Genomic DNA, 26,417 nt, shown 5'->3' with positions numbered 1-26,417 from the left:
ACAAGAACCAGAGGGCACAGCCTCAGACTGAAGATCCTTTAAGACAGAGGTGAGGAGGAATTTCTTCAGCCAGAGGGCGATGAATCTGGGGAACACTTTGCCGCAGAAGGCTGTGGAGGCCAAATCACTGAGTGTCTTTAAGACCGAGATAGATAGGTTCTTGATTAAGAAGGGGATCAAGGGTTACGGGGAGAAGGCTGGAGAATGGGAATGAGAAACGTATCAACCATGATCGAATGGTTTCTCCATCTGGAGAAGATTACGTACACCACCCAAGGGTCAGAGGAAGGCTTCCTGGATACTTAGGGGCAGTTTGTCGGTCTGTTCCAAAGCCTGTTCGAGGTCAGCAACGAGGAGTAACCTAACACAATTTTTTTTCAAACACCAAGATAGATGAGGTACCAAAAGACTGTGCAACCTTGCGGTAGGGGGGGGGGGCGCAACAATGGGGATGGGGGAGGGACCATAGACGAATCCAAAGGGCAATGAAATTCATGTAGGGTCAGTTAAACGAAGGACAAACTAAACCTCTCTGTATAATAAAGGAAATTAGCGCGGGCAAGAAAAATGTGGTGTATATATACAACTGTTTATAAATATGGGAAATGACAATAAAAAAAATTTTTTTTTAAAAAAGAAAAAAAAGTTTAGGGACAAAATAAAACATGATCGAATGGCAGAGCAGACTCGATGGGCCAAATGGCCTAATTCTGCTTCTATATATTATGGTCTTGTACAATATGGGCAGCCTACCAAATAAACCCAGATGGGCACACCTGCACCCGATTGGGAGGATCCCTTCGACTTGGGAAGCCCATGTCCAACAGAGAGATCTGCCGGAGGCATAGGCCACTCATAGGTGAAGATCCCTCAGGCATTTCAAATACTAATACACTTCCTACACACCCCTCCATGATCCCGATTGCTGGAGTCTCCCTGTCTGGTTCATGTGAACCCACCCCACTTACCTGATCCCTGGGGCATCATTGCTGATTGTCTGCCTGGGTCGCCTGCATTACCAGCAGTGGCACCATCTGATCAGCCAGCTGTCCCCAGGGATGGGATATCTGCCCTGCAGTAGGACTGGGAAAATTTCCCTTCGCGAGAAGCCAGGAGGCCGAAAGATGGGAAGGCAAAGGCTTGATCCACGCTTAATCCCACAAGGCCTCCTGAAAATAAATAAATTACTCTTAAGTTGCTCTTTTGCCAAACAGTGATCAATGCATGGAATAGATTTCCAGGATGAATAACGACCATAGAAACAGGAGGCCCCATTCAGCCCATCGAGCTTGTTGCACCATTCAATGTGATCATAGCATTTACTTGCCGAGGTTTCTAATATTTACATCTACTTAACAAAAATCTATTAAACCTCAATGTTTTGAGATTTTTAACAAGACTTCATACATAACAGCTGTTTCGAGGAGAGAGTTCCAGATGTCAACTACGTAAACAAGTGCTTCATGACATCAACCCTGAACAGCTTAGCTCCAAGTTTTAATTTACATCTCCTTATTCTGAACTCCACTGACCAAAACCTCACCAGAGGAAATAGTTCCTATCTGTTTACCCCATCAACCACTTCAATCATCTGAAACACCTCAATTACTGGAGGCAAAATGGCAGGAACAAATGGATGATGATACAGGGGAACGTTAGAATTTCTTTGGATCGGTAAACCAAAAATGGGCCGAATGGTTTCTCTTATCCATCACGATCAGATAAACACCCATTTACAAAAGATTACAAGGAAAAGGGGGAGAGAAAACAAAGAGACAAACATACAAGTGGCCTAAGCATTTACAAGTTTTGGAATTCAGAATTCCAGCATCTACAACACTTTCTTTTCAATAAAACATTATCGTAGCCTTAATTTGATTCAGAGCCGAATGGGTTAAATTAGGAGGACAAGTTGCATAAACTTGGGCTTGAATCCCTTTGAGGTTGGGAAGATTGAAGGGTGATCTAATCGAGCGATCAATGTGTGAATAGGATTCATGCAGGCAGATACAAAGAAGTTACTTCCTCGAACAATTTCCTCCCCAGCGAGGAAATCAAAGAACAGAGAGAGACTTAATATTCAAATTAGAGCTTGCCCATTCGAAAGGCCCGGGGTGGGGGGGCGGGTAATGGAGATTTTAGGGAGCACTTCTTCACACAAAAGTGAAGTAGAAATTGTCGTGTTATTTACCCTGGGGGTAACACGGACTGCAGCAGGATGCAGGTGAACTGTAAAGCATACACCAAACGTAGGCGTTGGTTCAATACGATTTAGTGAACTTCTGTAGCAATGCACACAGCTGGCTGTGGGTTGACACTCTACTACTCTAACTTACTAGACCAGGTTAGCTCTGATCCACGTGTAGAAGGTGCTGACTGATATATACACCCCGACTGTCACTACAGTTGTCACCAGTGGAAAGAGGCGGAGTGCTGATGCCACGTGTGTTTTATAGTTTGAAGCCCCCCTCTGGTGTTCTGTCTGGTGATTGGTTGTGTTCTGTCCTGTATGTTGATTGGCTAACCTGGGTGTCTATCCCTGCCTGTTTTACCTCATGATGTGCATGGGTGCATATTATGACAGAAATCTTGAATTATTTCCCCTAAAGGCTAACAATGCTCTGGTCAGACCCTATTTAGAGTATTGTGAGCAGTTTTGGGCCCTGTATCTAAGGAAGGACATGCTGGCCTTGGGAAGGATCCAGAGGAGGTTCTCAAGAATGATCCCTGGAATGGAGAACTTATCGTATGAGGAACAGTTGAGGATTCTGGGTCTGTACTCGTTGGGAGTTTAGAAGGATGGGGGGGGGATCTTATTGAAACTTACAGGATACTGCGAGGCCTGGATAGAGTGGACGTGGAGAGGATGTTTCCACTTGTTGGAAAAACTAGAACCAGAGGACACAATCTCAGACTAAAGGGACGATCCTTTAAAACAGCGACAAGGAGGAATGTCTTCAGCCAGAGGGTGGTGAATCTGTGGAATTCTGCTGCAGAAGGCTGTGGAGGCCAAATCACTGAGTGTCTTTAAGACAGAGATAGATAGGTTCTTGATTAATAAGGGGATCAGGGGTTATGGGAAGAAGACAGGAGATTAGGGATGAGAAAAACATCAGCCATGATTGAATGGCGGAGCAGATTCGATGGGCCGACTGGCCTCATTATGCTCCTATGTCTTATGGTAATTTATGGTTAATGCCGGGGCAATTGACCCTTTTAAGAAACAGATTGGTAGGTAGAGTATTGTTGGGCGAGTTTATCAAGAGATATGAAGTAAAGGCAGGTAAATGGAGTTGAGGTGCAGATCAGCCTTGATCAAATTAAACATGGGCCAGGCTCGAGGGGGTGAATGGTCTCGGCCCTTATCAGGATCTTGTTTCGCAGTTAGCCCACGTGCATGAGAGACAAGGAAGTTAACAAGAGAACCAAAAAGAAAAATAGTTGCTGCCCTCAGCTTGGAGGTTGATTTTTTTTCTATTCATAATCACAAACATATAAATAGGACCACGCAGCCAGCACAGAAAACAACTGAGGGTTGATGCATTGTCAATGAGGCAACTTAAATATTCACCTGGTGTTGTAAAACTTCTTACTGAACTTAAATATTGACATTGCGCTTAGATAAGTTGCCACAGTAAAATATGTCCGCCAGACCCAGGGGGTTATCTAATAAACCATTGAATTAGTTCGCCTCAGTCATCGCAAGGCTGCAGGCAAGGTTCCATTTATTCACACTGCACAGAAAATCAGCCTGGACTCTTGACAGAACTATTGTGCGTCTCACTGGAGGCTGAAGTTACAGAAATAGGACTTGCTGTGAAAGCATGGGCTTTGCGTAACTGCTCATTATTTCGCTCTTTTTAGAACGGACAATTTGGAAAATACGTCAAAAACATCTGCTGACCTCAGTTGATCCTGGGGCTGTTTCTAATTATACTAGAGCCCATCTCCTTTAGTAAGATAAAGTGTGGGGGGCGGGGGGAAGAATAGGTTATAAGACATTGTTTGTATGTTCGCCCTACTTTATTTCAGCAACATTCTTTCAGAATTTAAACTTATCCTGTCACATGGATTTCAAACCCCTCCATGGCCTCACCCCTTTCGATCGGCCTCAGAATGTTGGCTTCTCTACTCTGCAGCACTCCTCCCTGATTTCACCTGTGTTCAGCTGCTTCAACACAAAGCTCTGGCACCCTTTCCTGAAACCTCTACTTGCGGCACTTCCTTCTTTTTACTACGCTCTTTAAAACTTATTTCTTTAACCAAGCTTTTTGTCACCTCCCCTTTACGCAACACAAGTACCAAATCTTCTCTGATTATGCTAATATGAACATACAAATATCCAGAGTTAGGAACAGTAGTAGGCCTCGCAGCCTGTTCCCCCCCCGTTCAATGAGCTCATGGCTGATCAGATTGTGCCTTTAACCCCGCATTCCTGCCTCCTCCCAATAACCTTTCACCTCCTTGCTAATCAAGAATTCATCCATCTACCTCTGCATTAAAAATCGGCTACCACTGCCTTTTGAGGAAGAGTTCCGGAGACTCGCATAGAAACAGAAAATAGGAGGAGGAGGCCATCTCGGCCCTTTGAGCATGTTCTGCCATTCATTACGATCATGGCAGGTTGATCCCCCCCCACCCATTTCCTTTGATCCCCTTCGCCCCAAGTGCTATATCGAACTGCTTCTTGAAAACATGTTTTGGCCTGAACTGCTTTCTATGGTAGCGAATTCCACAGGCCGATCACTCTCTGGGTTAAGACATTTCTCAGCTCAGTCCTAAATGGTCGACCTGTATCCTCAGACTGTGACCCAGATTCTGGACAACATCCCCCCCCACCCCCCCACTGCCATCGGCAACATTCTTCTTGCATCTACCCTGTCTAGTCCTGTTAGAATTTTATGAGATTCCCCCCTCATTCTTCTGAGCTCCAGTGAATACAATCTTCCCCCCATACGTCAGTCCTGCCATCCCAGGAATCAGTCATGTAGATTTTCTCTGCCCTCCCACTTCAAGAACTTTCTTCCTCAGATAAGGTGACCAAAACTGCGCACAATATTCCAAGTGTGGCCTCACCAAGGCCCTGTATAATTACAGCAAGACACCCCTGCTCCTGTGCTCTAATACATTCCTGCCCCTGTACGCTATGAAGGCCAACACACCATTTGCCTTCCTTACCGCCTGCTATACCTGCATGCTTACCTTCAGCAACTGGTGTACGAGGACACACAGGTCTCATTCCCCTCTCCTAATTTATGGCCATTAAGATAATCTGCCTTCCTGTTTTTGCTACCAAATTGGATAACCTCACATTTATCCAAATTATACTGCATCTAGCATGCATTTGTCCATTCCTTCAACTTGTCCAAATCACACTGAAGGATCTCTCCATCCTCCTCACAGCTCACCCTCCCACCCAGCTTTATCATCTGAAAATTTAGAGACATTACATTTTGTTCCCTCATCTAAATCATTAAAATGGGCAGCACGGTAGCATTGTGGATAGCACAATTGCTTCACAGCTCCAGGGTCCCAGGTTCGATTCCGGCTTGGGTCACTGTCTGTGCGGAGTCTGCACATCCTCCCAGTGAGTGTGGGTTTCCTCCGGGTGCTCCGGTTTCCTCCCACAGTCCAAAGATGTGCCGGTTAGGTGGATTGGCCATGATAAATTGCCCTTAGTGTCCAAAATAGCCCTTTAGTGTTGTGTGGGGTTACTGGGTTATGGGGATAGGGTGGAGGTGTTGACCTTGGGTCGGGTGCTCTTTCCCAGAGCCGGTGCAGACTCGATGGGCCGAATGGCTTCCTTCTGCACTGTAAATTCTATGATAAAAAAATATATTGTGAATAGCTGGGGTCCTGGCATTGATCCCTGCGGGACCCCACTAATCACCACCTGACAATTTGAAAAAGACCCATTAATTCCTATTCTTTGTTTCCTGTCTGCCGACTAGTTTTCTATCCATCTCAATACACTACCCCTAATCCCATGTGCTTTAATTTTACACACCAATCTTTTATGCAGCACTTTGTCAAAAGTCTCCTGAAAGTCCAAATAAACTGCATGCATTGGCTCCCCTTCATCAACCCTACTAGTTACATCCTCGAATAATTCCAGTAAATTTGTCAAGCATGATTTCCCCTTCATAAATCTATGCTGACTCTGTCCGATCCTGCCACTGTTTTCCAAGTGCTCTGCTATTAAATCTTCGATAATGGATCCTAGAATTCTCCCCACTACTGACATCAGGCTTACTGGTCCATAATTCCTTGCTTTCTCTCGGCCTCCCTTTTTAAACAGTGGAGTTACATTAGCCACCCTCCAATCTGCAGGAACTGTTCCACAGTCTATAGAATCCTGGAAGATGACCACCAATGTATCCATTATTTTCAGGGTTACTTCTTTAAGTACTCTGGGATGTAGATCATCAGGCCCTGGGGATTTATCGGCCTTCAATCCCATCAATTTTCCCAACACCATTTCTCTACTAATACTGATCTTCAGTTAAATCCGGTGCTCTCCAACATTTCATGACCCACAGGAGGAAACATTTCTCCTCATCTCAGTCTTAAATGAATTATGCCTTACTTTGAAATAGCGACCCTTAGTTCTAGATTCTCCGACAAGAGGAAACATCCTCTCCACATCCACCCTGTCAGTACCCCTCGGGATCTTAAAGATTTCGATCAAGTCACCTCTTACTCTTCTAAACTCGAAAGCGGATACAAACCTAACCTCTCCAACTTTGCCTCATAAGATAACATGCTTATTCTTGTAAATCTTCCCTGAACTGCTTCTAATGCACTCACATCTTTCCTTCGATAGCATGTTGGGACTTTTTAGGCTACATTAGAAGGTGCTACGTAAATGCAAGTTGTTACCAATGCAATTCAAAAAAGGTAAAATGGTCACTATTGTGTCAACTCTTCAGCACAATCTTTCCCACAGATATCAACTGCAGCCAGTTAATGTCACAAGAGCGATCGGAGTTTCAAATCCACCCTACACTTGGGCAGGTTTGTGACACATTCATGCATATAAATTATTCTATTCTGTAATGGTTTGAACAAAAAAAAAAAAGGCGTTTGAAGAATGTGGCTTTTATTCCAATTGTTCGCTGCAGTGAATAGCAAACCATCAATCGCAACTACAGTCGACAGACTATGGCTCGCTTTCAAACAAACTTCCTCAAAGCTCAGGAGATGGAGGAAATGAACGGATCTCTCTGTTTCCGAAAAACCCACAAAGATTTCTGGGAAAAGTAGTGAACAACATCAACCATGTATCCCAAACATCCCACTTTCTTCTGGATTAGCGGATTTAGTTTAATTAGAACAGCATGATGTACTTACGATGACACTTAGAACAGAATTTTGGATGGCCAGCAACCTGACCATGGACCGAGTGACTTGAGCACATTACGTAGAATTCACAGCACAGAATCAATTGGTCCACACTATTTATGCTCCACGGGAATGTCCTCTCATCCATATTCATGTCATCCCATCCAACATATCTTCCTTTTCCTTTCTCCCTTATGCGTTTTTCTCACTTCCCTCCTCTGCTAGTCTAGTGGTCTAGTCCTACTTTCCCACCACTCTCTGGGTAGAGAAGCTTCTCCCGAATTCCCCATTGGATTCATTAGTGACCATCTTATACTCATGAAGCTCAGCTGCCGTCTCCCCTCCATTCCACAACAGAAATATTTTGCTGCGGCTATGTACGGGAATTGAACAATGCTGCTGGCATTGTTCCGCATTACAGGCCAGATGTTTAGCCCACTGTGCTAAACAAGCTTCTGTGGGGTTGTTGTTCCAATGACGTGAAGCCAACAACATAATTGCTGGTAATCTGCAGTGCTCAGCTGCACAGCAGTTAAACAAATATATTTTTACTGAAAACTTTATATAGAACTATAAAAAAATGGATATTATAAATGACAATATAATAGGAACACACTTAACAGTCAAGAACATATCCAAACTACCCCCTGCCTCCAACAATAAACTAAAACCCCTAACAATTGATGGAGACTAACTCTTTAAAAAGGAAATTACCCCTCCACCGACCCCCTCGTGATGTATTAGACCTTCTTCAAGTGCAAAAATTCCATGAGGTCACCCAACCGGAGGTCAGGCCACGCACTGGGCAGAGTAGGAAACCAGGACTCACTTCTAGGCTGTTCACGAGGCAAAGGCGAGGACATCCGCTTCCCCGGTCTGCAGCACCGGCGCGTCAGAGGTCCCGCAAATGGCCACCAAACAAAAATGCTCCAATTAAACTTTCAGAGTCTCCAACATGGTGTTACAGAAGGAGACCCATGGTTAGCATTGCTGCCTACTGCGCTGAAGACCCGGGTTCGAATCCCGGCCCCGGGTCACTGTCCGTGTGGAGTTTTCACATTCTTCCCGTGTCTGCGTGGGTTTCACCCCCACAACCCAAAGATGTGCAGGGTAGATGGATTGGCCACGCTAAATTGCCCCTTAATTGGAAAAACTAAAGAAGCAGACCCAAAAGCTTAACAACTTAGGATACAACCAGAACATACGAGTACGATTAGCCGGCCCCCAAGAACACAGCCGCCAGCTGTCACCACTCCTCCCCCCCCCAAAAATAAAACACATCCTCATCTTGACCAGGTGAGCCTTGTCCCCCACCTTGAACTGGATCAAACTGAGCCTAGCACAGGAGGGTGTGGAATTCACCCTGCAAAGAACCTCACTCCATAACTCCTCATCCAAAATAGGACCCAATTCACCCTACCACTCTGTCTCTTCACCTTATCTAACAAAGCCAACTCCACTGATAGGATCAGGCCATAGATGCCAGAAATACTCTCCCCACCAGACCCGGCCTGGCCATTGAAACCCAATACACTACCAGATCCAGCCAAAGACAAAAACGTTGGATAGAATCTTGTACACATCTTTTATCAATTCATTAATGGGATGTGAGCATCACTGGCAAGCCCAGCATTTATTGCCCAGCCCTAAGAAGGTGGCAGTGAGCTGCCTCCTTGAATAAAACTGAGGGACTTACTCAGACAATTCAGTGGATAATTCTGGTGTCACATACAGGCCAGACATGGCAAGGATGGTGGATGTTCTTCCCTAAAGGACATTAGTGAACCAGATGTGGATTTTCCCATCAGTGCAGTGGCTTTACACTATGAAACTTATTTTTATTCTGAATTTTATTTACTTAATTAGCTTTAAACTCCCCAGCGGTCATGAGGGAAATTGAACTCCTGTCTCCAGAACATTCACCCAGGCCTCTGGATTCCTAGACCCAGTAACATAGCCACTTGACTATCACAGGCTCAGCCCTCTGGTACCAATTAAGGAGTCCTGAGAACAGGCAGCAACACAGTATCACTGCACACAAGTAATCTTTTTGTTTCGCTGCAAACCCCTTTGTTATCTTCCAGGGTTTCTCACTCTTATGAAAACACATTTGAATAATGTGGCTTCAAATTGCCAGTCCCCAGTTACTCCTTGAAGGTCAGATGTAGTTGCGATTTTATCCTTTGTCTTCACTACATAAACAGCGCAAGAACTCGGGTCAAATAGGGCAGGAGTGTGAACCTTTAATTCCAACCGTATGAGGGGAGGCTGCACTTCATTTATTTAGAAACAAATGGGACCATGTTTCTTTTAATTGCACTCTGCTTTTGACTTTCTCACGCATGAAACAAGCCAAGTGAGCACCAGCGCACAGCACAACGTCCTCCTCACACCTACTTACTCTAGCACTCAACAAAAATATTTCAAAATCTAAAACACTCATTCCTCCCTCCAATCTACTATTCGGTTCTTGGTGCACTTTTATTTCTCCATTTCCGAGATTCTCTTCCACTCTCTTTCACCTTCCCTGATCTCTCGCACCTTCCATTTGTCTTCTCGCATCCTCCGCCCTTCCCTTTTTGGGAACATACGGTTCACTCTTTTGTGCTTCGGGTCCTCTGACTAAACCACTCTCTGATCTATCAACCCAGTTCGACCCAATTGCTTGAGGTAACGCAGCACCCAGTGCCAGTAATAATTGTCCCACATTCCCTCAAAAATGGCACTGAATGAACGTGTTAGGAATGGCTGAATGGACACAAATCGTTTCATCATCAATTATGGGGAGATGGGTAAAAAAAAGAAGAGGAAAACAATGCAGTTTGATTGCAGGGTATTTCACCCTCATTATTTAACATAAATAAGAGTAAATGCATAAAACATTTATTGGCCGTATTCAACAATACTTTTGCCAGCAAAGACCCCTTTCGCAAAAGCTGCATTTATCTAGCACCTTTATGGTAATAAGATATGTCAAAGTGTTTCACAGAAAAATTAACAAGTTTGGACACAAAGGCAAAGGAAGAGACATTAGCCAAGAACAGAAAATGCTGGAAATACTCACGGTCTGGCAGAATTTGTGCAGGAAGAAACAAAGCAAGCGTTTCAGGTCGATGACCTTTCATAAAACTGTTATGACCCATTCTGCTGACAGGACACAGATCTGAAATGTTAACGTTAGGCAGTGGTATTGTCACTAGACTAGTAATCCAGACACTCAGGGTAATTCTCGGAGGTTGAATCCCACAGCCTCCATGACTCCAGACCCACAGCAATGTGGTTGTCTCTTAACTGCCCTCTGAAATGACCTAGCAATCCTCTCAGTTCAAGGGCAATTAGGGGTGGGGAATAAATGCTGGCTCAGCCAGTAACGCCCCCATCCCACGAACAAATTAAAAAAAAAGCTCATTTCTCCCTCCACAGATACAGCCGCTGCTGCTGAATACTTCTAGCATTTTCCATGTGTCTTTCATGGCAGCATCCACAATTGCTTTAGTGAAGAGATACTGGGACAAGTGTGAAAAAGCTTGGTCGCGAGGGGAGTTTTAAGAAATGCCTGCAAAGGGAGGAAAGGAAGGTAGAGAAGTGGAGGAGGGAAATAAGGGAATTCCAGAGCTTAGAGCTGAAGGCGCAGCTGGCAATGGTTCAGCAAGAAAGTGTGGGATGTGCAAGAGGCTAGAACTGGAGGAACACGGAGTACTGGGATGGCTGTAGGAGGTAACGGTCAAATAGCACTGTGATGACGCATTATTACTATGTCCTTGAGCAGCTCCGCGGACAGGCCTGGATGCTGGTTCTTTGTGCTCAGAATTTCAACAAAATTCTTACCAATCATTATTCATAGTTAGAACACAATAATTACTTGTTCAGAACAAGTTTCACGGAATACTTCTGACACCCTGAATGCAACCCTTAATATCAAGAAAAGGGCTGCTTACAGCCAGGCACATTGACAGGTAACATTCTCAAATGTGCAGAGCTTTTGGTCAATGCATTGCTGCAGCTTCATTGATGAACACAGCTGCACTCTAAATGCATGTTCCATATTTATACATTACAGCGGGAGTCGACATTGAGGCGGTAGGCAGATGTGGGTGTTTGGATCATTTACAGGAAGCTCTTTCTGCAATCTGCTGCTGGTCCATGCACGTGACACTGGTTAGCTAGTGGAATGCACATGATTTGCGTTTCACAGAACAGGACTTTTATGAAAATGAAGCAGACGTATTCTACCAAAACAAAGCAAAGTGCAGATAGGCTCACACTGGTATTTCTCTTCTCATTGAAATTGATTCTCTTTAATCTTTCCCATGGTGATTGTATACATCCCCCCCTCCCCCCCCCCCCTCCACACCCACCCCAACCACACGCACACAATCATTTTCCACTTTGTCAATTTTACATGGAAAAAGCGCAGTGATTCCAGTTAAGGTTATTTGAGTTTTAAAAAGAGCTTATCCAAGTAGGAATGTTTAGATGCCAGATGTATCTTTTCCCTTGGAAACTCAACAAAAAGCAGACCCCAGTTACAAGCCTCAGGAGTTCTCAATAAACATATTAGGTAGGTGGTCTTGTGGCACAGTGGTCCCTGTCTTTGAGCCAGAAGCTTTGTGTTCGAGTCCCACTCCAGGACTTGACGGCCAAGGAAGATGCGTTCATAGCTTGGCCAAACGGGCTGTGTGTGTCCACCTCAAAATCCTTCCAAACACACCAATGGCTGATGAGCGGTAGAGACTCCTGGTCAGCCATGTTTGATGTGGAGTGGCGCCCCTGAAACTAGAAGCTCCTGGCGGCAGACTAGCGACCTGTTCCGAGAATTACGAGCTATGGAAACAGAGGAAAGTCTGCCTTAGTGCACCATTAGGCACGGGAAGAAAATGGGACTTGGAATGTTCTGTGCGTCAAACAGCTTCTGCTAAATATTCAACCACACTAAACAAAGTATTTTTGCTATTTCAGACTTTAGAAACTCGCATGGTTTGGGGAGCATGCCTGGGTAGTACTTTGCATTTCTTTGTATCACTGCACCCTATTACTTTTTAATTAGTAAGGTGCTGGCAGGGCGGGCTCTGCTGCCATTGTGGGACCCTCTATTTTTAAAAAAAAAACAAGTCCCTAAACATACGGTGGAGGAAGCCTCCCTTGGGACCAGCAGCTTCCTCCCCGCTTTATTCCACCCCCCCACCGCACCACTCTGCCTAAAAGATGAGAAAATTCCACCTTTTAACTCCCGTCTCTCTCCACAGACGCTGCCAGACCTGCTGAATTTACCCAGCATTTTCTGTTCTTATTTCAGATTTCCAGCATCTGCAGTATTTTGCTTTTAATATCAAATAGTTTATGAGCGAGCACAACTATGTTTTATATAAACTAAAACATATCCTTTGATCTTCCATAAACAAACATGCAAGAGTCCACTTGTAATAACCATGAACATGCCAACAGGCGGAGGATCTTTGTAAAATTGGCTCCCAATACCAAATTGCCTTGTCTCACTCTGCCGGTGTTATAAAAAAGGGGTAGAATTTTAATATCAAGCTTCTCCTGGTTTCAAAAAACGGGGAGAAAAGGCAGCCCTGCCGATAACAAGAGCCTCCCGAGATGTTAGCTCTTTTATTTAAACCGTTGCATGCGAAATCCAGGCAGAGGAACACAACAGTTACATGTTTTCTGTTACCTGAACAGCGACCTTACTGTTACCACCTTTAACGGTGAGAACAACTATTTTCCCTCACCCCCTCCTTGATGGATTGGTTTCAGAGTGTAAACTAAACTATCCAGTTCTGGAAGAATTCTCTCCAGCTCGCCCTTCCTTCATTTTTCATCTTGTACCATTGCTGGTCCAACAGTAAATACAACTTGTTTTAGCACGTAGCCCCATTCACGCATCACTCTTGTGTTCACAAACCTATGCTGGCTCCTGGGTCCAGCAACGCGAGCAATTATAAAATTTTCATCCTCATTTTCAAATCCCTCCATGGCCTCGCCCCTCCCTGCCCCTCCCTATTTCAGTAATTTTCTTCCACAGGTACCAAGGTCTCTGCACTGAGTCAATCCGGATGTCCCTGGCATCTGTTTAAAATGTTCCACTATTGGCAGCCAAGCCTTCAGCTGCCCAAGTAGTACATTTTGTATTTCTCTCCCTTAAGCGTCAATGCCTCCCTCTCTCAGCTCCTTTAACACATTCCTGAAAATATCTCTCTGACCAGCCTTTTCGCCACCTGCCCTCATGTCACCATGTATGACTCTGTGAGAAATTTGAATTGATAATACTCCTGTGAAGCACCTTGGAACGTTTTCCCCAAGTTTTTTTCAAATGATTTTATTCTCCATTTTCACATTTTCCTTCAAAATTTACACCCCACCCACAGACAGTAAACGGTAACAAATACAAAATCAATCCCCTTAACAATACCAACGATCCCATCCTCCCACCACCCCAAACAACGGCCCACCTGTCAATATATGCATCCCATAAAACAAACCCTCTCACGGTGGAAACAAAAAACAAAAGAGAAAAAGAAAAAGGAGTCCGGGACCGCCCATGGTCACCATTGACCTATAGAGTCCACTCCCCCCTCCCCCTACACTCAACGGCATCCAACCTCTGAAAGAGTACCGTACATGATACCCAAGAGTTGTCCCCCACCCCCCCCCAGTCTCCAACTCCTCCAGTCCACTGCCTCTTGTAAAACTCCTCCCCCCAACCTCGGTTCCTTCCCCCCTCCCCACCAACGTTCCACCCTGTCAGGACTACTCGTACGCTGTTCTGCCAGGCTCCGATGGCCGCAGCCCCTCCCCCCACCTCACTCCCGTTCACTGGCCGGCTTAAACCGGCCAGCGTGGAGGCCCCCGCCCGGGTCCCTTTCCCCCTTGCCCGGCCCTAGGAAAGCCCAGAAATCCCCTTTTAGCACACAAACCCCGCATATCCACCTACACCCCAAAGAGCCCTCATTTCGAGTGAAAGTCCCATCACTTCCCTTGTCCAAATATATACAACATTGGCTCCTTTAACCCATACACCCGCATGCAGGTGAAACAAAAAAAAAAAGAAGAAAATACAGTCAGTCATGAGGTCACATCGGCACATGGCCATGTCTCAATTTGTCAGTTCTGCCACAGTCCTTCTGCCTTCGCAAACTCCTCCGCTGCTTCCGCCGTTCCAAAATAAAAGTACCTGAGCTTCTAAGTTACCCTCAGCTTCGCTGGATATACAATGCCGCACTGCACCTTGCTAATGTACAGTGCCCTCTTCACCCGGTTGAAGGCAGCCCGCCTCCTCGCCAGCTCCATCGTAAAGTCCTGGTATACACGTATACCAGCTCCAGCCCACTTCACCACCCGCTTCTGCTTGGCCCAGCTCAGGGCCTTCTCCTTCACACTGTACCTACAGAAGCACAGAGTCACTACCCTTGGCGGCTCACTCGCCATTGGTACAGGCCTCCACGACCGATGAGCCCGATCCAGTTCATATCGGGAAGGATCCTCCCCCTCCCCCAATAGTTTCGCCAGCATCGCGGAAAAATACTCAATTGGCCTCCGTCCTTCAACTCCTTGAGGCAGCCCCACAATCCTCAAATTCTGTCGCCTGGATTGGTTTTCCATGTCTTCCATTTTTCCTCGCAGATCCTTGTTAATGTCCATCATCTTCCGCATCTCCTTCCCCATCGAGGCAAGTTGATCACCGTGCTGCAATAACGTCTCCTCCACTTTCTTCAGCGCCTCCCCTTGCTCTCGCACCTCCGCCACTGCGCTCGCCACTGCCGTCATCACCGGGGAAATTGCCTCCTCCACCAGCGCACTCAAAACCTCTCTCATCTCCTTCCTCATTGTCTCCATGTATCTTGTAAACTGCCTTTCGAATTCCGCAGCCATCACCTTAGTTATTTCTTCAGCTGTAAGCAATGCGGCCTCCCCTGGTGCTCCAGCCGCCATTTTCCTTGGTGACCCCGCGGTGACGTTTCCACTCCCCGACGGACCTTCAGCTGTTTTCTTTACGGACAATTTTTTGCTTACCCTCTACATTTTTCTTCACTGTGCCTTCACGGTTTCTTCCTGCTTTTGCCGCCTCCGTGGACCCTGGGACCGGGCTTAAAGACCCGAAAATTCCGTTCCCAAACGGGAGCCCTCCTTGTGCGGCCGCCTCCCCCCGCCCGCCGTCACGCACGTTTTCCCCAAGTTAAAGGTGCTATATAAAAACAAGTTGTTGTTGTTAACTTTGTCCAGTCTCGTCATCAATCTGTAAAGCAGTCATGTTTGAAGGGAGAAAACTATTCCACAGATTAGCGCTTCCCAAAATCTCCTTGATATTAAATTTTACCCATTAAGAGCTCATTTACGATATAATGCCCAGTCACAATGATCATCCATTTCATTTAAGGTGAAAGGTGGAAGATATAGGAGGGATATCAGAGGTAGGTTCTTTACCCAGAGAGTAGTGGGGGCATGGAATGCACTGCCTGTGGAAGTAGTTGAGTCGGAAACATTAGGGACCTTCAAGCAGCTATTGGATAGGTACATGGATTACGGTTAAATGATATAGTGTAGATTTATTTGTTCTCAAGGGCAGCACGGTAGCATTGTGGATAGCACAATTGCTTCACAGCTCCAGGGTCCCAGGTTCGATTCCGGCTTGGGTCACTGACTGTGCGGAGTCTGCACGTCCTCCCCGTGTCTGCGTGGGTTTCCTCCGGGTGCTCCGGTTTCCTCCCACAATCCAAAGATGTGCAGGTTAGGTGAATTGGCCAATGATAAATTGCCCTTAATGTCCAAATTGCCCTTGGTGTTGGGTGAAGGTGTTGAGTTTGGGTAGGGTGCTCTTTCCAAGAGCCGGTGCAGACTCAAAGGGCCGAATGGCCTCCTTCTGCACTGTAAATTCAATGATAATCTATGATTAATCTAGGACAAAGGTTCGGCACAACATCGTGGGCCGAAGGGCCTGTTCTGTGCTGTATTTTCTATGTTCTTATGTTCTATTCACGTTCATTAGAACAAGCTTAAAGGCATCAACTCGCATTTATAGAATATCTTTAGCATCGTCTAATTCATAGATACATAGAAGATAGGAGCAGGAGGAGGTCTTATGGCCCTTCGAGCCTGCTCCGCCATTTATCACGATCATGGCTTATCATCCAACTCAATAGCCCAAGGCACTTCACAGAAGCAGGCAAATTTTGACACGGACCCACAGAAGGAGATGTGCAAGACAGGTTAAAGGTCAAAGAGGTAGGTTTGAAGGAGCTTTAGAGAGGAGGAAAGAGAGGCTTAAAGAGAAAATCCCAGAGTTCAAGGCCCAAGAAACTGAAAACACAAGCACTGGCGAAGGACCAGAGTTAGGGATGTACAAGAGGCCAGAGTTAAAGGAGATCTGGGAGGGAGAGAATAGAACCAAATGGAGAAAAGGTTGGTTTAAGGGAATTCCTTCAAATCCACTGGAGTGGGGACAAGCAAAGGTAAAAAGTTAAACCTCTGATATGCTCCAGTAGGTTTTGCGGGTGAGCCAATAAAAAAGTAGAGAAATATATTCAAACAATGCATAATGATGCCCCCAGATCTTGTTACAGTGAGGGGCTAGCAGTGTATTTAAAATATTAAACAATGCGCGCCTCCCTGTACTGAACAGGAAAAGTGTGAAGCATGATCATATGACAGGTTTAACTGGGCTGGTTAGCTCTAACAGTACTTGTATGTTTAACAGTATATTCTGAAGTATATTCTGGTCCTCTCTGGCTGAAATGTGAAAGTGAGCTTTATTTTTCTTGGATATAAAAAAGGTTAAATCTAGAAATGTCTCTGGCAAAGCCGCTGTGCTTTTCCAGAGAGGCATACGCCTTCAGGAAGAGCAAGAAGCAGCATATGTTCAAACATCATGACTGTAACCTTGTCCTCAGTGCTCAACAGGAACAAAGATCAACCCAAAGGGGAATGGACATCAGTAATACACAATGAAAAAAGCGAATAAAGCAACAATGTAAGAAAGGTTCCCACAATTTCAGTGCACTGTTGTATCTTAACCTTCACTCCAAAAGGGGTTATGGGGATAGGGTGGAAGTAAGGACCTAAGTGGGTCGGTGCAGACTCGATGGGCTGAATGGCCTCCTTCTGCACTGTATGTTCTATGTTTAAAACTAGTCAGCAGAAGGAGCCCGAGCTCAGCCACCAGCCATGCACTTTTAAGATCACATTGGGCCAAAGCATTCAGGGCAATTAAGGAAAAAAGACAAAACAGGGAAGAAAATAAAGTGCTGAAAAAGCCAGTGCCTGAGAAAAAGGGCAAACGGAAGCAATCTGATCAGCCTCGGCGAGAAACGTTACAGGCTGTTGTGCTTCCAGCAGCAGTCTCCAGCCATTCTTGTTTGGTCGAACTCGGGATGTGTTCCAGGAATTCCAGCCCAAAAAGGTCATTTGATCTGGAGGGGGCTGTGTGCTACATACCTCCAGTACAATGAAATACCACTCTACAGCTGGCAGCATATACAGACACAAACAGGGCCCTGAATGAGAGAACTCAAGAACCAAAATGGCTGAAAACACAGGATGCTGGAAAAACGTGACGCGGCTCGCCAGAGATTTACAAAATCTAACTTCTTGTTTCAAACAGAAACATTGCCACATCAAGAAACCAGACAATGTGTAAATCAACCATTTTAATAGCTGGGTATTGAGGCACAAGTGCAGATACTTTCGTGACAGTTGCCGCTTACAGTAATTTTAAGGCAGAGTCAGTTAGTGACATAATACACCATGTTGGAATGATTAAGAGCTTTTATTAACATATTGCCACCTGGGTTTTGAAAGTTTTATTAGCTATAATGAACAGCTGACACTATGTTGCAGCATCTCTCATCACATCATTATTACTAATGGCATTCACATAGCACCTCTTCACATTGAAACAAACAATGTTAGGAGTGGAAAGAGGTCCCCAGTCTCCGTCATTCCCACATCCATAGGATGCTCCCTAGACCATCAATCACTTGTTACCCTATTGTGCAAACATAAAGATTAGCCATTCTGTTGCTGTAACAAATCTGTGTATCCAACGCCAACATAGGCAATTTAACCCGTAATCCATCACACAAAACTCACTGCCCTGTCTAAATTGTAATCTTCCTTGCTTACGTACTAGACAGTACCATGCTGCACATAGGTGATAGCTGAATGTCCACAACATGTCAGTTATAAAAAATTAGGCAACACGTTAACGAATCAATCTGGGAAGTCAAGTGCAGTGCTACCTATCACTCAGGGTCATTTAACGTATCGGTTCTTGAAACTCAAAATAAATGACTGCCCCTGGTGCTCTCAGAGCACTTAGCCGTTTGTAGGGGTGCCATGCATTCATTACATCCTTAAGACCATAAGACATAGGAGCAGAATTAGGCCACTCGGCCCATCGAGTCTGCTCCGCCATTCAATCATGGCTGATATTTTTCTCATCCCCATTCTCCTGCCTTCTCCCCATAACCCCTGATCCCCTTATTGATCAAAAACCTATCTATCTCTGTTTTAAAGACACTCAGTGATTTGGCCTTCACAGCTGATGCGACCATCAATTCACTCGAGACGGGAGTAGAAGTAAACTGTGGCTTTAATCAACTTAGAACAGTGCCTGCCTGCGACTGATCCAATACAGAGAACCGCCTACAGGGCGACTGCTCTTTATACCTCCCTTCAAGGGGAGGAGCCATGGGCGGAGCCCATACAGGCCCCAACATGTTCCCCTATGGATAATGCCATACAATGGTCCATAGGAGGAGCACACAAGGGCAACAGCATAGCACTGATACAAATACAAGGGCAACAGCACAGATACAAATACAATGGTGGATTATTGGCATAATACATTCACCACAACAGCCTTCTGCGGCAAAGAGTTCCACAGATTCACCACCATCTGGCTGAAGAAATTCCTCCTTATCTCTGTTTTAAAGGATCATCCCTTTAGTCTGGAGATGGTGTCCTCTGCTTCTAGTTTATCCTACAAGTGGAAACATTCTCTCCATTTCCACTCTATTCAGGCCACGTAATATCCTGCAAGTTTCAATAAGATCCCCCTCATCCTTCTAAACTCCACCGAGTACAGACCCAGAGTCCTCAATCGCTCCTCATATGACAAGCTCATCATTCCAGGGATCATTCTTGTGAACTTCCTCTGGAACCTTTCCAAGGCCAGCACATCCTTCCTTAGATACCGGGCCCAGAACTGCTCACAATACTCCAAATGGTGTCTGACCAGAGCCTGATATAGCCTCCCCAGTACATTCCTGGTCTTGTATTCTAGCCCTCGCGACATGAATGCTATCATTGCATTTGCCTTCCTTTTGCTTTTAAAATATTTTTATTAAGGTATTTGAAACTTTTTAGATTAATAACATTAACAAAGACATCAACATGGTATAATAAACATTTCCACCCCCATACCAATCTTCACACACCCCAACCATAAAACAATCCCCCCCCCCAACCCCCCCCCACTCCCCCCCCCACCCCCCCACTCCCACACCTCCCCCCCCCAAACTGTCCATGTGGAGTTTGCACATTCTCCCAGATTCTGCGTGGGTCTCACCCCCTCCCCCGCCCCACAACCCAAAATGACATGCAGAGTATATGAATTGGCCACACTAAATTGCCCCTTTTTTTTTTTCATTTTCCATCATATTTTATTATAATCCATTTAATTATGCATCTTCAGCCTTGTTGAAGCAATATATCAGACAACACTTCCCACAATATTGCCTGTTGAAGTGACTGGCCATGAACACACCAGCACCACACTCCTCAGAAGGACATTCACGCCGCAGACGATAGATTTTTCCACATTCATCGACCTTGTAATATTTAAGGACAGCAAGCTTGACCTTCTTCCTCTTATGCTGGTTTTTCTTTGGTGTGGTGCAAGACTCCTTCTTCCTCTTCTTGGCACCACCACGGAGTCTCAATACAAGGTGCAAAGTTGACTCCTTTTGGATGTTGTAATCAGAGTGTACGGCCATCCTCCAACTGTTTTCCAGCAAAGATCAGTCGCTGCTGATCAGGGGGAATACCTTCTTTGTCCTGAATCTTAGCCTTTACATTTTCAATAGTATCTGAGGGCTCAATCTCGAGGGTTATCGTTTTCCCCGTGAGGGTTTTCACAAAGATCTGCATTTTCAGATCCTATCCACCCAATCCTCGCCCGAAAAGGTCAGCATTGAAAGAGCGCTAAATTGCCCCTTAATTGGAAATCTTTTTACAAAAAAATGATATATATACAGAAACACAAAGTTGTTGAATGAACAGCCTCTAACAAACCCTAATCAAGCACCTTCAAGAAGTCTATATAAACCAAATTCATGGGTGTCACCTGTCCACTGCTGTAATTGCTCAAAAACCCAAGTAGGTCTGTTAGGTATGACTGAGCTTTTAAAACTCTATTTTGGCTCCCTCAAATTAGCTCAAATTTCCTCACGTGCACAGTCATTTTGTCTTTAATTACAGAATCCAATAACTTTCCTGTGCAGATGCCAAGAGTAACAGGTTTCTTTCTCTCTCACCTTCTTCAAATATGAAGATTTCCATTTGCAATTTTCCAATCCAAAACGGACAATTCCTGAATGAAGAGTATTTTGGAAGATTATGGGTTGAAGCGTTTCCTCACCTATGTTCTTTAAAACCTTGGGAGGTAAAGACCATCAGATCTTGTGGAAGAACTAATCTTTGGCAATTCCCCCCCCCAATACTATTTTCTTGCTTACGATAACTTTAGCGATTCCAGTCTTCTATTTGTTAAATTCAAAAAAGCTTTTAAAAGAACTTGGCGGATGCTGAGCTTTGCAGTGCATTTTATCAGAGTGTCACATCACATTAGCTAATTGGATGAATCATGAAGATGAAGAGAAAAGCTCAGGCGGGCAAAAAACAAAATGGCTTTGAGAACAGGGAGAATTGGACACAACTATAAATTAGGTGCGCACCACTTCAAGAAAGCTTTTTTGTAAATTTTACTATTTGTCTTACGAACATACGAAATAGGAGCAGAAATAGGCCATTTGACCCCTTGAACCAGCTCCAGCTCTCAATAGAAGCATGGTTGACCTGTTTGCATTGAGTCACACATTTCCATCCACCCCCGAAAACCTTTTATTCTCTTGCCCAACAAGAATCTACCTACCTCAGCCTTGAAAATATTCAGTGATCCCACTTCCACCGCCTTATGAGGCAGAGTTCCAAAGTCGCACAATCTTCAGAGAAAAGATTTCTCTTCATCGCTGTCCTATAAGGGCGATCCCTAATTTTCAAACAGTCCCCCCCACCGAAGTTCTGGACTCACCCACAAGAGGGAACATCCTTTCCATGTCCAGTGTCGGGCCAATCACCTCTCACTCTTCCAAACTCCAGTGGAAACAAGCCCAGCCTTTACAACCCATCCTCCTAAGATAACTCTCTCATTCAAGGTATTAATTTCATTCCATGTGTAAAAGGAAAATACTTGCATTTATTCAGCATCTTCCATGACCTCAGGAAATTCCTAAATCCCAGTGCACTTTAGAGCTATCTGTTGTTATGTAGGAGACACAGCAATCAACCTAAGCACAGCAAGTTCCCACAAACAGAAACATGGTAATGAGCAGATAATCTGTGTTTGCAATGTTAACTGAGGATACATATTGGCCAGAACACCAAAAAGAACATCCTTGCTCTTCAAACTAATAGAATCCTTTTCATCCTTCATCCAGACGGTGGCCTCCGTCAAGAGTCCCATCTGAAAGATGACCCCTCATATAACGCAGCATTCCTCAGTTCTGCATTGAAGTATCAACCTAGATTTGGTGCTCACATCTCCGGAGCGGGACCTCTCGGCTCCAGTGATGAATGAGTGGCACTCTGAGCCATGGCCGACTCCTGCGACGCTTGGTTAACCTCAGCTTTAATACATTGTTTTAGATCCTGAACCCATGTTTTAGATCCTGAACCCAGCATACAAGTGAGCAGTGTCTGGTCCCTTTTGTTGATGTCCACAGCTTTAAGTTATGTTTCACACAATACTATTTTAAAGAAAATATAAGTCATTTGTTAGTTCCGTCACTTATTGTTCTCAAATCGTTGACACAGTAAATCAGTCAGGATGGTCAATGCATTATACTCCCATCAGGGTCAAACTAGAGCAAGTCTGGGAATAATACCAGTTCCTGGCTGATTGGCCATATACACATGGTCAGTTCTTCAATCTTCTGATACGATTTCCAGCTGCCTCATTGGCGGGTTGGTGGATCTAACAAGATCACAAAAGATACTTTCAGTTTGGCACCAAAATCTTTTTTTGTATTTGGATCAGCACAATCAACTTGGGTGTTCACATTTCCCCAACCAACACTGCTCCTTCTGTATATCATTCATGATGGTCTCAATATTCCCCTTTCTCCCAGCAATCTTGACTTTCCCAATGAGACTGTCAAATAATTCAATTGTTGCTAGAACCTGCAAGAGGGAACCTCCTGCACTACTTTACTGCACAGCCTGAAAGAGTAAACAAGGCCAGTGGGCAGGAACTCTTTCCCCCCCCCCCCTCCCCTCTTTTACTTATTAATTGGTGGAGTGGGCGATAAAGTGGCAGGTGAAATTTAACACAGAGAAGTGTGAGGTCCTGCATTTAGGGAGATCAAACAGTTGTAGGGAGTATACAATAAATGGGAATATACTAAGAGGGGTAGATGAAATGAGAGATCTTGGCGTACAAGTACATAAGTCCCTAAAGGCACTTAAGGGCACTTAAAGGCAACCTAAGGTAGTTAAGAAAGCATATGGAATGCTCTCCTTCATTGGCAGAGGTATAGAATATAAAAGGATATAATGTTAGAATTGTATAAAACACTGGTGAGGCCACAACTGGAATATTGTGTGCAATTCTGGTCACCACATTACAGGAAGAAGTTATTGCTCTGGAGAGAGTACAGAAGAGGTTTACAAGAATGTTACCAGGGCTAGCAAAGTGTGGCTACAAGGAGAGATTGGGTTATTTTCCTTCGAACAAAGAAGGCTGAGGGGTGACTTGATAGAGGTGTACAAAATTATGCGGGGAAGAGATAGAGTGGACAGGATAAAATTGTTTCCCTTGTGTAATGATATGCAGTAACAGTGTATGTAACAAGTGTATATAGCTTCCGACCACTAGGCGTCATGCAAGTGGAACAGGACACTGGAATCAGACAAAACCAGTCTCAGGTCAGAGTTATAGGAGCTGTTAGTAACCTGGGGTGAAATTCTCCTACCCGCCCCGCCACATTTCTGCCCCGACCGGCCGGCGGGAGTCTCCGTAACACCGGCCGGTCAATGGGGTTTCCTATTGTGGGGCAGCCCCACGCCGTCAGGAAACCCCCGGGCGCCGGCAAAACGGAGACTCCCGCCGGCGGAGAATGACGCCCCTGGTTAGAAGGGCCAAGATGGGCCAAATGGCCTCCTTCTGTGCTGTAACTTTTCTATGGTTCTATGATTCATTATATACAGTAATGAATCTTCAACAGAAGAGTCATTTATCAGACATTTAGAGTATATTATTTTGGATAATCCTCATGTAGTGCATAGAAAAGGCTATGAACAATTCATGATACATTTGGCACTCTATTAGGCAAACTTGGATGACCAGTTTCTTTAGATGAACAAGTTTTAAAATGCCTCGCCACTGGAGGCTCTTCCTGAACAACTTTAACCATAGAATCCCGACCACGCAGAAGAAGGTCCTTTAGTCCATCGAGTCTGCACCAACCCTCTAAAAGAGAAGCCTACCTCACTCCCCCGTCCTATCCCCGTAACCGTACCTAACCTGCACATGTTTTGGACACTAAGGTGCAATTTAGCACAGCCAATCCACCTAACCTGCATATCTTTGGATCAAGGGGGGAAACCGGAGCACCCGGAGGAAACCCATGCAGACACGGGGAGAAAATGCAAACTCCACACAATCACCCAATGGCGGAATTGAACCCGGGTCCCTGGCACTGCGAGCAGCAGTGCTAACCACGGCCACCCATGTTCGTAATTATTTCATTGTTTTCAGGGATCTCCGTCTACACCAATATTAGAGCAAGCACTGTGGATGCTGGAAATCGGAAACAAAAACACAAAATGCTGAGGCTCGCAGCATCTGGGGGGAGAGAAACAGAGTTAACATTTTGTGGCGATGTTCCAACGCTAGAATTCAGTTTCCCTGTCCACAGATGCTGCCAGATGAGAGTATTTCCAGCATTTTCTGTTTCAATTCCAAACTGACCATTTTTGGGGTGTGGTGAATGTTTCCGGTTTAACAAGGATAAATGCATTTTACCTAAAATATTGTAATAGCCTTAGCGGCTGAACCTCATGCTCTGCAGGAGAATATTTTCTTTTTTAAAATAAATTTAGGGTGCCCAATTCATTTTTTCCAATTCCAATTAAAGGGCAATTTAGCGTGGCCAATCCACTTACCCTGCACACCTTTGGGTTGTGGGGGCGAAACCCACACAAACACAGGGAGAATGTGCAAACTCCACACGGACAGTGACCCAGAGCCGGGATCGAGCCTGGGACCTCGGCGCCGTGAGGCAGCAGTGCTAACCACTGCGCCACCATGCTGTCCCTGGCAGGAGAATATTTTCACCGACTTGTAAACATTGGTGGATTGGTTCAATCCACTAACACATTTCAGTTCTTCATAGCAATCACTTGTCATTTGTGTAAACATCAAACTTGATATTCCTCAACAAGTGTAGAGCTTTAGATGGTGATTGGGGGGGGGGGGGGGGGAGAAAGAGAGAGAAAAAGGAAGAACAACTTGCATTTATATAGACAAAATTTGTAAGTGGGGGGCATCAGTGCAACTAGGAAGCCCTGCTGACAGCGGCGGGAGCCAACGACAAGCCGCCTCCACCACCCATTAACTCGGAAAATCCCGCCCATTAACTCGGTCTCTTTCTCCACACATTTGCTGTCTGGCCTGCAGCTTAAGAGTTTCAATTTTAGATTTCCAGCATTCACAGTACTTTTGTTTGTGTTATATGGCACCTTTAACTTTGGAAAATGTCCCCAGGTGCTTCACAGAGACGCATGGGAGAAGAACACCAAGGCAAAGAATTGAAAGCTAACAAGGGAGACCTAGAACTTTGGTCACGAGAGGTGAATTTGAAGGGGGCGGTGGTCTTCATAACACCGTGAAGTGGAGAAGTTTAGGGAGGGAATTCCTAACCCAGCTGGATTGGATGACGTGTGAGTCAAAAGATGCACGGACAGCAATGTAAGGCTGAAGGGGGTGATGGAGATAGGGGGTGGAATTTTCCATCACTTGACACCAGCGGGCATTGTTGCAGGCGCTGCGGGAAAATTGAGCCTTTAATGGCTCTCCAAATTATCCAGTACCACCCACAATGCCCACTAGTGTCAGGGCATGAAAATCCTGCCCAAGGAGGGGTATCCAAGGGGATTCAAACGGCAAGAACCAGAATTTTAAATGAGGCATTAGGGGTGAGCTAACAGCACACAGACAGGTCCATCTCAGCCTACTTTATTCAACTATCAGCATATCCTTCTATTCCTTTCCCCCCCCCTCATGAGCCAGACTAGTTTCCCATGAAAACCACCTATGCAATTCTCTACTGCTCCACGTAGGGCAGGGAGCCCCACATTCTAACCACGGTTTCATAGAATTTACAGTGCAGAAGGAGGCTATTCGTCCAATCGAGTCTGCCCCAGCCCTTGGAAAGAGAACCCTACCTAAGCCCACACCCCCACCCTATCCCCGTAACCCAGTAATCTCACCCAACCCAACCCAACCTTTTTGGACACAAAGGGCAATTTAGCATGGCCAATGCACCTAACCTGCACTTTTTGGGACTTGGGTTTGGATGAAAAGAAGTTACTCCTGAATTTCTTCCTGGATCTATTCATGACCTTTGTATTTCGGGTCCATATCATTGAGAATCTCGACAATTTCAGGTTCTGCTTGCCTAATGTTCACTGGTACTGGTGGAATTTCACCAGTGGATCGCTTCACCCCACCGATGAAAGCAGGAAAGATAAACTATAAAGCAAGCTACCATTTAGACATGGAAATTCTATTCAAATCC

General features: G+C 45.1%; 1 protein-coding gene and 1 pseudogene across 1 annotated transcript in view; both read right to left on the bottom strand.

Annotated features, from left to right (window-relative positions):
- Positions 1-26,417, bottom strand: part of LOC140394377 (Na(+)/H(+) exchange regulatory cofactor NHE-RF2-like) — a 175,535-nt gene that overhangs the window by 45,355 nt on the left and 103,763 nt on the right. The gene's annotated exons all lie outside the window — the stretch shown is intronic.
- Positions 19,977-20,548, bottom strand: LOC140394378 (ubiquitin-ribosomal protein eS31 fusion protein-like; annotated as a pseudogene).

The sequence above is a fragment of the Scyliorhinus torazame genome, chromosome 17 (assembly GCF_047496885.1).
Source record: "Scyliorhinus torazame isolate Kashiwa2021f chromosome 17, sScyTor2.1, whole genome shotgun sequence".
NCBI classification, from domain to species: Eukaryota; Metazoa; Chordata; class Chondrichthyes; order Carcharhiniformes; family Scyliorhinidae; genus Scyliorhinus; species Scyliorhinus torazame.
Note: the sequence above shows the minus strand (reverse complement) of the source record. Positions and strands in the feature narration are given on the sequence as shown.